The sequence below is a fragment of the Eptesicus fuscus genome, chromosome 4, assembly GCF_027574615.1.
Source record: "Eptesicus fuscus isolate TK198812 chromosome 4, DD_ASM_mEF_20220401, whole genome shotgun sequence".
Lineage (NCBI taxonomy): Eukaryota > Metazoa > Chordata > Mammalia > Chiroptera > Vespertilionidae > Eptesicus > Eptesicus fuscus.
This window is the reverse complement of record NC_072476.1, coordinates 78685936-78697054: the sequence shown is the minus strand read 5'-3', so window position 1 is coordinate 78697054 and position 11119 is coordinate 78685936. Positions and strand designations below refer to the sequence as shown.

General features: G+C 47.6%; 1 pseudogene; it reads right to left on the bottom strand.

Moving 5' to 3' along the window:
• Positions 1-565: 565 nt before the first annotated feature.
• LOC129148761 (60S ribosomal protein L24-like) lies at positions 566-2826 on the bottom strand (annotated as a pseudogene).
• Positions 2827-11119: the final 8293 nt, after the last annotated feature.

Sequence of the window (11119 nt, the reverse complement as noted above, 5' to 3'; positions counted from 1 at the left end):
CTCCTCTCTCTAAAAAATCAATAAATATATTTTTTTAAATAAAAGTGTAATAGATATTAAACAGTAAGACATCTAACCACTCTAATATGATTTTCTGTTTTCCCAGGTCAGGTGGCAAAAGTTTAATGTGCAATTAATTATTTGATGAATCAAATAAGTCTTATTTTTTGATCCAAGGGTTTGGGTAGCATTGACTCAGATGAAATACTAGAGTTTTTCTTGAGCATTTTACCTTTAAGGAATAAAACCTGCCTTAGGAATTATCTCCAGGTTCTCCAAATCCTATATTATACCTAACTTCACTCCCTTGCTAATTACTATTCATAAAATCCACAAACCTTAGAGCTAAATTTTATTTTAGAAATCATTTAGTACCTCATTTTGCTCAAGTGTCAGACAATAAGGTTCCCATAACAAAGTATGCTAAACTGGGTGCTTAAACAACAGAAATTCATTCTCAAGAACATCAGTCATTGGATTAAGGACTCTTCTTAGTCCAGTATGACCTCATTTTTTATTTTATTTTTTATAGTCAGGTCTGTCTTTAAAGATCTGATCTGCCAACTTAACCTTTTCCATCAACATAGGGAGCAGAAACCTTTACAGGCTTCATAGGCTTTTGGTTAGGTGCTGCCTTTGTGGGAGCCTTAGTAGCAGCCATTGCTGTCTTTTTAGACACTTGCTTAGCCTTTTTTTCTTCCTTGGCAGCACTGATAGGTTGTTCTTGTTGAGCCTTCCTAACTTCAAGTGTCTGATTCTTCTTGGCCATTATATCAGCAAGACATGCATTGGTCATGACCCTCTGGAATTTGACCGCGTGGCAGAGTCTTTTCTTTTGAATTTCTTCCAACTGTCCTGTGCCGTGCCAGCACAGCCAAGGGTTCCGCAAGCCTGAGGGAGGGTTGAGAAGGATGTAGAAAAGTCAGACAAAGAGAATAAGCTGGGTCTAGTTGAATCTCCTGTGCCTGGCTAAGGCCACAGAGAAAGATCTAGAAGGCAAGCTGATGCTTTATTTTATAGTCAAGAGGTAAACAAGGTAGTGGTCAACATAGTTACAATGTTCTTGTGAGTTTCACTTGTTTTGGCAGCACTTGCTGCACCTCCTACAGCCCATTAGCTACCCAGGAAGGATCTAGGGAGTGTCATAAGGTCAAGCTTAATTATGCTAAGAGAGCTGTGCCCTCTAAGCTGGGACTTGTTTGTGGCTTTGCCAACAGGTCAGTCTGAGACTTAACCCTATAGCCCCTCCCTACACTGTCCCTTTTTTGTGTTTTCTTCTGTAGAGGACAGTCCAGTTTTATTTGCAGACTCCTCTTGGACAGGAATGCCCACTTGCATTTTGCATTAAGAAATTGGCCCAGGTCGGCATGGCTCAGTGGTTGACCATTGACCTATGAACCAGGATATCACTATTCAATTCCTGGTCAGGGCACATGCTGGGGTTGGGGGATTGATCCTCTTTGAGGGGGCATGCAGGGGATGGCCAATCTGTGATTTATCATTGATGTTTCTGTCTCTCCCTTCCTCTCTGAAATCAATAGGTATACTAATAAGAGAGAAATATGGTAATTGACCATCACGCCACAACACCCACAGCCAATCAGGAGGGAATATGCAAATTAGCGGGACAAAGATGGCGGTGGTCACGGACCCAGCTGCAGGGGGCGGGAGGCTTGGGTTGCCCCTGGCGATGGAGGAAGCCAAGCTTCCCGCCCTCCTGGGCCAGCCGCCACAGGAGGGGCCTGTGGGCGGCGGCCACAGAGCAGGCCAGAACGAGCGGGTGACCCAAGCTTCCCGCCCGCCCTGGCCAGCCACTGAAGGAGGGGCCTGTGGGCAGCTGCCACAGAACCGGCCTGAGTGTGCGGGAGGCTTGGGTTGCCTGGGCCAGCTGCCAAGGAAGGGGCCTGCAAACAGCCCTCAGCCCCTTGCCCAGGCCGGACCATCCCCAGTGGGGACCCCCATCCCGATGGGGGCGTGGCAGGCCTGCAAACTACCACAGGCCCCTTGCCCAGGCTGCCCCGCTCCCCAAAGGGAACCCCCACCCTGATCTGGGACACCCTTCAGGGCAAACCAGCCCAGCTGGCCCCCACCTGTGCACCAGGCTTCTTATCTATACCTGTGGTTGGCAAACTGTGGCTCGCAGCCACATGTGGCTCTTTGGCCCCTTGAGTGTGGCTCTTCCACAAAATGCCACGGCCTGGGCGAGTCTATTTTGAAGAAGTGGTGTTAGAAGAAGTTTAAGTTTAAAAAATTTGGCTCTCAAAAGAAATTTCAATCGTTGAACTGTTGATATTTGGCTCAGTTGACTAATGAGTTTGCCGACCACTGATCTATACTAATAAAAAGGTAATATTTTAATTAGACTGGGAGACCTTCCAGGAGACCTTCCGGACGTTCTGGACAAAGCCATGGTGGTGGGGCTGAGGTAGAGGCGGTTAGGGGCCAAGAGGGGAGGGCAGTTGGGGGCGAGCAGGCTGGCAGGGGGGGCAGTTGGGGGCAAGCAGGCCAGCAGGCAGAGTGGTTAGGGGCAATCAGACAGGCAGGCAGGTGAGCAGTTAGGAGCCAGCAGTCGGACATCCCCCGAGGGGTCCCAGATTGGAGAGGGTGCAGGCCGGGCTGAGGGACACCTCCCCATGTGTGAATTTCATGCACCGGGCCACTAGTGTGTGTGTGTGTGTGTGTGTGTGTGTGTGTGTGTGTGTGTGTGTGTGTGTGTATATATATATATGAAATCAGAAAACCTTTCCATCAGTCCTGGTGCATGCAGTACCTCCTGTGTCTGAGATAGGTGTTGTACCCACTGAAACTGCATAGCGTGACCATCATGGCTGCAGCTGCCAGCAAGGAAGAAAGATGGTGAAGAGAACCAGCATGACCTCCCCTTAACGAACGATACCTGCAAAAGCTCTGTTTCCAAGTAAGGTTACATGCATAGGTACCAGGGTTTAGAACTTGAACATGTCTTTTTGGGGGACACAAGTCTACCTTCTACACCATGCAACCCTACTACGATGAGTATGACACTGCTGCAGTCGTTAGGCACCTGCCTCTCTGTGGGCTCTGGGAGTGAGGTGGAAGTGGCATACAGGGAATCAGCACTTACACAAACCATTCTTTCCTTTAAAATATATTTTTATTGATTTCAGAGAGGAAGGGAGAGAGATAGAAACATCAGTGATGAGAGAGAATCATTAATTGGCCGTTTCCCTCCCCCCCTCTCCCCCAATGGGGATCGAGCCTGCAACCCAGGCATGTGCCCTTGACCAGAATCGAACCCAGGACCCTTCAGTCCACAGGCTGACGCTCTATTCACTGAGCTTAACCAGCTAGGGCCACAAACCATTCTTGTCCTTGCAAAGCTTATCTCATGCAAAAACATAAGTCAACCAATAGGTTTTGTTAGGAAAAATGAATGTGTTTACGAAATGGTTTACATAGTGTGGTTAGAGGAGGCCTCGGAGGATATGACATTTAATCTGGGTCTTATAGGATGACAATGAGCCAGATATGGGACAGATAAGGAGAAGAATCTTCCAGGTGGAGGCCACAGCAGAAACAAAGCCTCCAAGGTGGGAAAGAGCTCAACACTTTCCTGGGACTGAAGGAACAAAGAAGGGAGATGATAGAAGATGAGATCAAAGATGTAGGCAGGAGCCATACCTGATGGGCAGTGAGTGGCTGCCAAACATTTTTACAGCAACCCTGCAGCTAAGAAACAGGTACATATGTGCATAGATATGCAACTGGATGGTAAAGAGCAGATAGAAGCAGTTAGATTTTCAGTCGTATTTTGGAGGGAGCACCTCAGGATCCTAATGCGCAGTGTGTGGGAGGGTGAAAGAATTCAGGATGATGCTCAGCATTTTGAACAATTGGGTCAAGGGCAGTGAAATGGTGAAGCCTAGGGGAAGAAAGATTTTGTTGGAAGCGGGCGAGGGGCTGTAAACAGTTCAGTGTTTGACATGTTCAATTTTAGACAAGTGTATATGCCACCTAGTGAATATGTTTCTGAAGCTCAGACAAGGTCTCTCTGATGATATAAATGTAGGTATTGGTGACTGTATAAATATAGGGTGTCCCAAAATATGTGTACACCCACTTTGAATAATTATAAAGGCAGTGTTTATTATAATACATTTCATTAAAAAAATATATATTTTTTATATATTTTATTGATTTTTTTTACAGAGAGGAAGGGAGAGGGATAGAGAGTTAGAAACATTGATGAGAGAGAAACATCGATCAGCTGCCTCCTGCACACTCCCTACTGGGGATGTGCCCGCAACCAAGGTACATGCCCTTGACTAGAATCGAACCCGGGACCCTTCAGTCCACAGGCCGATGCTCTATCCACTGAGCCAAACCAGTTAGGGCTCATTAAAAATATTTTTATTGATTTCAGAGAGGAAGCGTGAGGGAGAGAGGGATAGAAACATCAATGATGAGAGAGAATCATTGGTCGGCTGCCTCCTGCACACCCCTCACTGGGGATTGAGCCTGCAACCTGGGCATGTCCCCTGACCGAGAAGCGAACTGTGATCTCCTGGTTCATAGGTCGACACTCAACCACTGAGCCATGCTGGCTGGGCAAAATACATTTTATTTTCAAAATTGAGCTCTCAGATGTTAAAGCGTGAACATATTTTTTGGGGACAGCCAGTAGATAAATTTAAAGCCATGGAAATGGGGGAGGTTAGAAGAAAGGGAGTAGAGGGAAGAAAGTGGGGTAAGCCTCAAGAAACTGAAAACAAACCACTAAGCACGTTAGTTACCATTATTGTGTGCATAGCATAGTGCAGAGCAAGGTGTGGTTAGTGAAGACTTGGAATACCAGAGCCCAGCGTGTGAATTCTAAGCCCTGATGTGTCCTAGCCCTGGGACTACAGCAAGTCATTTAACCTCTCTGAGCTTCTGTTTCTACATCTGTACAATGGGAACAATACCCCCTGCTTCCCAGGGCCTCAGTAAGTGTTGTTTCCTATCTCTTTCCTCCTGGGCATGTGGTTCTGGGCTGCTACAATGGGGAAGAGAAGAGAGGACAAAAGAAAAAAAGTATTTAGTGCTTTGCTTAAAGCCATCCAAACAGAAATCGCATTGCATAGGTATTTAATTTAATACCTAACTCCTCTGTTGAGGGAATGTATGTTCCTTTATCCCTCGGTTGGTGTGAATTGGGAGAGCCCAATCTGTTGCCTTCTGAGTGAGTCTCATTTTCTGTGTGCGGTATGCTTACTGGGATTCTGTTTAACGATATTTATTTCTCACTCTAAAAAGCTTCTAAATGCCATTCAGTATCTTCATCTGGGGCCCAATTGAGGAAACAGCCATCCAAAGCAATTTTGACTGTTTCTGGACTTTAGCTTTAATCACTTCAGGTACCTGATGGAGCCATGAGGTTTTTGCATATTTATTTAAAAGCCACTGAAACAATAGATCACTGTTATTGTTCCTGTTTGGCAGATCACGGTTGCGTTCACACTGGAGAGTAAGCTCACACGGTAACTGCATCCTGGCTCACCCACTGAATCAGAAGGGGATGGAAGGAGGTGGGAATCTGCTGATTCTTAAGCAGATTAGAATTTGAGAGCATTTCAGTGTGCTGAAAAGCAAGTTGTTATCCATATTAGATCACTAAAATGATACTTTATTCAATCACCCATTATCACTAAGTGAAGCTGACAGAGCATGTTCTTCGTGAAGTATGTCTTAGGAATTGCCTCTGCTCTTTCACCTCTAAGAGTCTTTCAACCATGAGCATCTAACATTTTTTGAGCCATGAGAAATTGGGCACAAATTAAATCTCAAGGAATAGTAAAATATAGAAATAACATAGGAATAAATCACATTTTCAACCTAAAAATCCAGCTTATTTAAAAAATATATATATTTATTGATTTCTGAGAGGAAGGGAGAGAGAAACATCAATGATGAGAGAGAATAATTGATTGGCTGCCCTCTACATGCCTCCCTCACTGGGGGTTGAGCCTGCAACCTAGGCATGTTCCCTGTCGAGGAATCAAATCATGACTTTCTGGTTCATAGGTCGATACTCAACCACTGAGCCATACTGGCTGGGCAAACCAGCTTCTTTTTTTTTTAAACCAGCTTAATTAGTCTTTTTCATAAAATATTTTTTGAAAAGTGAGTTACCCATTAAAGTTTTGTTCTGTAAAAGTGGAAGAAGGTGTGTGTGTGTGTGTGTGTGTGTGTGTGTGTGTGTGTGTGTGTTTCACTAGGCTTTCTAGAGCAGCGGTCGCCAACCAGTGGTCCGAGAGGTCTGAAAGGTTGGCGACCGCTGTTTAGAGGACAGGCAATCCTGCCTCCCTTTGAGAGGCACAAATGGTCCCTGCCGGCTCCCTGTCACTCCCGGGGAATTGTCCTCTACAGCCACAGTGTGGACTGCACAGCCCCGGGGTGCCATTCACAGAGCGGTCCTTGTGGGTGGACATTTTCTGGCAGATGTCAGGACAGTGTTTGGAGTGTCATTTCCTCCATCACACAACTGCTCTGTGGGTCGCAGTGGAGCTGCCCCACAGGCCTCTAACATGTGAGTCTCAGAAGCGATTTTCCTTCAAGGATCACCTTGGTCTCAGTGAAAGCAGGAACTCATAAGCTTCTATATTGGGTTTGGCATGTTCTGGGTGTGTGTGGGGGTGGGACTTGGCTCAAATCCCGGATCTGTGTACCCGTACCTTCCTTGTGACTTCTTGGAATTTTTGACCTTCTTCTCAAGGTCTCCCAAAATAGCTTCTCTGTCCAAGTGAGCTGCTCAGGTGGCCCCATACCAGCCAGTTTCTTATCCTTGTCCCTGTCCCCATTTTGTTTAAGGAAGTTCAGTTACTTAAGATTTTATATGTTCAGAAATGTCAAGGAGTTACAATTCCACACTGTCACTGTAACCATTTGGCACCACACTGGTTTCCTCACTTCTCTGGGGTCCACCTGTCTCCCAGAGGGCCACGGTCCTGACCTTCGACCCTCGGCTGTGGTTTCCAGACCAAGACTTTTCCCCCACTAGTTCACAAGTGTTGACTAGTCTACCTTGAAATTCTGGTGAATAAAAATGTTTTAAAAATAAATGTATTTTAAATTGTGTCTTAATTCATTTTGAATAGGTATTATATTCATATGGTTTCCCTCCTCAGTGACAATGTAATTCATTTCTTGTGTATCCTTCCAGAGGTATTTTGTCTATAAGCAAACTAATTCATATTCACCTTCTCCCCTTTTTATATAACCAGTAGCTTACCATACACAGGGCTCTGAACTTAGCCTTTTCCACTTAATTTTACAGTGAGGATTTTCATCACCTCATTTCTGTCATGGATGAAAGGAGAAGAAGCCCTCACCAGGGAAAGCATCCATGCTGTGGGCGGACACCAGGGGTCGCTGGTGAGCACACTGTGCCTCGGGGCAGGGAGGGGCGGTGCAGGGACTCAGACCCCAGAGGGCTGGGTTGGTTTCTCCAAAGGTTCTGAGGAGAAGGTGGGACTCTGGGATCTTAGAACTGGGAGACATGCCTTTTGTGGCTTTCCTCCCATGGCCAGGGGGCAGAGGCCAGCCAGAACGAAGACCTCCGGTCTGCCCAGGGAGCAGGCCAGCTCTTACTTTCAGCAGGCTCAGACTCTTGCGCTCTCATGTAAGCTCTGGGTTTGGACACGTTAAATATTTTAGGGTTTCAAATCCTCCATTTCCAGGCTTGGAAACATAAAGGGGTGAAGACACGAAGTATTTCTGGGACAAGTGGCTAGTGTAAACACGGGCACCAGGAGCTGCTTCTGGAATTTTCCACTTTTCTCCTGAGGGTCAGTAACCCAAAGACTCTCCAAAAAAATCAATTTCTCAGGCCCAGGATTGCTGGGCAGCTAGTTCCACCCACAACTTCTTCACAAGATGTTAAACCTCCGAGGTCAGAACCACAGAGATGATCACTGCAGTCGAAGGAAGCAGCTTCCTTTGCTTCTTTCCTGCTGAGGAGCTCTGAGGCCCAGCCTGCCTTCTGTACGTGTGGGCATGCATGTGCCTGTGCAGATGTGTGTGTGTGTGTGTGTGTGTGTGTGTGCTTTGCAGAGGGCTTTTCTGAGGTAAAGCGAAGTTCATGAGCCGAGACGGAGCTGAGCTGTCCAAATTGGTTTCAGCTGACAGCCTTTGTTAGCGGCGGCCGCACTCCTGCTATATGTCTTATTATTTTTTTCATTTTCTCTCTGAATCCATTTCTTGAGCTTGGGGCCTCAAAAATAACAAGCTTTTAAATGACTGAGTATGCTCTCAGGCTCCATGGAGCCCAGCATCCCCCTTCTGTTCTGAGCAGTACTCTGGGTCCTTGTTTTCCAAGTCCGATAGAACAGTGGCAGGGAGCCTTGGCAGGAGGGGAATGAAGGCCGGGGGGGGGGGGGGGGAGCAAGAAAGGGGAGGTGAAAGAGTGGGTCAGAGACATGGAAAATGCTCACCAAAGGCGGCAACCTTCTAGAGCATTCTTTAGCAATCTTAAGATTGCACTTCAGTTTGTATTGCCGAGCAAATGCCTTTTGGAAACGGACGCCTCTTGGGCTCTGGTTCACAGTCTCCTGAACCGTGGCAGGGCACCGATAGGAAGCTGTGGGCGTGTCCTCAGATGTGGCCTCGCACGTCTGCCTCTAGACAGAACCGGAGTCGGAGTGAAGCACAGCCCAGGTGAACGGAAATAGCACAGACACTGGGAGAACCGCAAGTCCAAGGTCACAGTGATCGTGGGGCCTTGGGGGCATGTGGGGATGGGTCACTAGGGATGACCTGGGGCTGGGAAATCTAAGGATGGCAGTGGAAAACTGACTGACATCTGGGCTGGTCCTGCCAGGCTGCTGGCCTGCCCTTTGAGACCGGAACAAGAGGGGTGACCTGCAGCTAACCAGGCAGATAATAGAGCCACCTGGGCAGTGCTGAGGAGGGTGCAGGTGCTGAGGGAGGCAGGAATGTTAGAATGTTCTCTTTGCTCGAGAGAACCAGAGGTACTTCCTTAAGGATAAAGCTAGGAGGGCTGGGTGTTTCCGAGAGGCTCAGGGTGGCTGCTGTTGGCAGTCGGCATGCTGCTACCGAACTGGCCTCCCTGGTACCAATGGGATGGTCACATCCCATAATGGCAGACACAGTGGATGGAGCTAACCTAACTGGTGGGGGAAAGTCAACACTGGTTTATAATGATAGAGACCCTATAGCTTAGGACTTGACCTCAAGAAGGCTCTCCTCCTCCCGTAGCCTCTCCTCCAGCCCAGAGCACCAACCAGCAGCCCCGACTTGCACTCCCACTCCCACTAAGTCCTGCTCCGTGGGAACACTCCTCCCTGTGAGAAACCCTCTCCACCCTCACGCCCCTGCCTGGGTTCAGGCCCCATCCGTGCTTGTTCAGGTTATGCTAGGAGCCTCCTGGTTTCCTCCCTCTCTCTAAACTTGTCACACTGGTCTTGCTCAACTCAAGGCTGCTCATGCCACTTCTCTGCATATACTTTCAGTGGCTTTCCACTGCCCTCAGAGCAAAGCTACCTCCCCCACCGCCCTGCCGGGGTGTGCATGCCAGCGGGTGACTGAGCTGGCCTTGCCCGCCCTCCTCCGTCTCTGCACTCCTGCTATCCAGACCAGCCAGGCTGCTGCTGGCCTGTCCATTGATCCCGATTCTCAGCCTCAATGCCTCTTCCACTTGGTCCTGTTGTTCTGGTCAACACTTGCTCCCCTTTCAAGTCTCAGCACTAGCAACATCTCCGTGACACTTTCCTGAGGCTCCCAGAGAGAACACTTCCCTCTTGTGCCCCCACTGTACCCAAGTCATCTCCCTATCATAGTAAATCTGTTGTGTCCCAAGGTACCAGCTCCAGGTGCAAAACCTCACAGTTCCTTCCCTGGTTCATAGCCGTGCCTTTTCCCTGTGCCCTACAAGGTGGAAGGGGCCAGGGAGCACCCTGAAACCTCTTTTATAGGAACACTGATCCCATTCACGAAGGCTCCACCCCTAGGACTTAAGCACCTCCCAAAGGCCCACCTCCGAATACCACCATCTCTGGGGGTCGGATTTTAACATGAGTTTTGGGGGGTTCCATTCGGACCATAGCAAGTATTGTAATTAAGTGGTGAGATCCTGTTCCTTTCCCTGTGCACACAGCCCAGCCCCAAACACTCCTAGGTAGCAAGCACTTCTGGCTTCAGAGAGAGAGAGCTGTGGCCTTTAAGGAGGCCATGCTGTACTCTGAGGGGGCTGCCCACACAGCCCCAGGACAAGGCAAGCATCGCACAATTTATCATAGAAATTGATTTTTCTCCAGCATGTATTACTAAGATATATCCATCTTACTTTGAACTTGGAGTGTGCCGCAGCACAAAAATCACAATAAGCATTCAGCGGCAAGGTCAGCCAAAGGTATTGATGCTCAGAGATGTAAGTTGTTTCATTCTGATCTCAGCGAGAATCACGAATGGCTCTGCGGTTTGCACAAAACTCCCTCCAGCCGTCTCAGCCTTGTCTTGCGTGTCTTAAGAGCCAGAGTCAAGACCTACCAGCTCACAAACCTTTTATTGGCCATTAGATTACTACACTTGTTGGAGGCCCTTAGAAATGTGGGTTGTAGCACAGCGCTCATTCCCACTTGCAGTACTTGCACACTCACTCGTAAAGACCTGTTTTTGAGCCCGTGTTCACACACAGTCTTCCCTCTGAGCTGAGCTTCCCAAGGGACTGTGTCTTACGAGCATTCACTGATTTCCTCACCCCTAGCACAGTTTGCAGCTCACAGCTCATGGTCAGGGCACACTCACTGGTGAGCGAATGAAGATTCGAAAAGCAGAATTTGTAATCTATGTGCTATCAAGATTTAATAACCCCATAAAAATTACAATAAGATTGGGTTTCTCAGATATCTGCATAGTGGCTTTTCCATTTCTTTCCTGTTTTCTTTTCATGTCCAGCCCTTGTATTAGACAATCTCCATTACATAAACCTGCTCAATCTGGCTTTGGACCCAGTCATAGCCCTTGATAAACATTGCTCTGGTTGGATTGAAGAAAATATGTTTCTTTTAACTGGTATATAAAATCTAGAATTTAGTATCTTTGAGACTGTCTGGGGTGCTAAGGAGGTTGATCATGCTGCCTA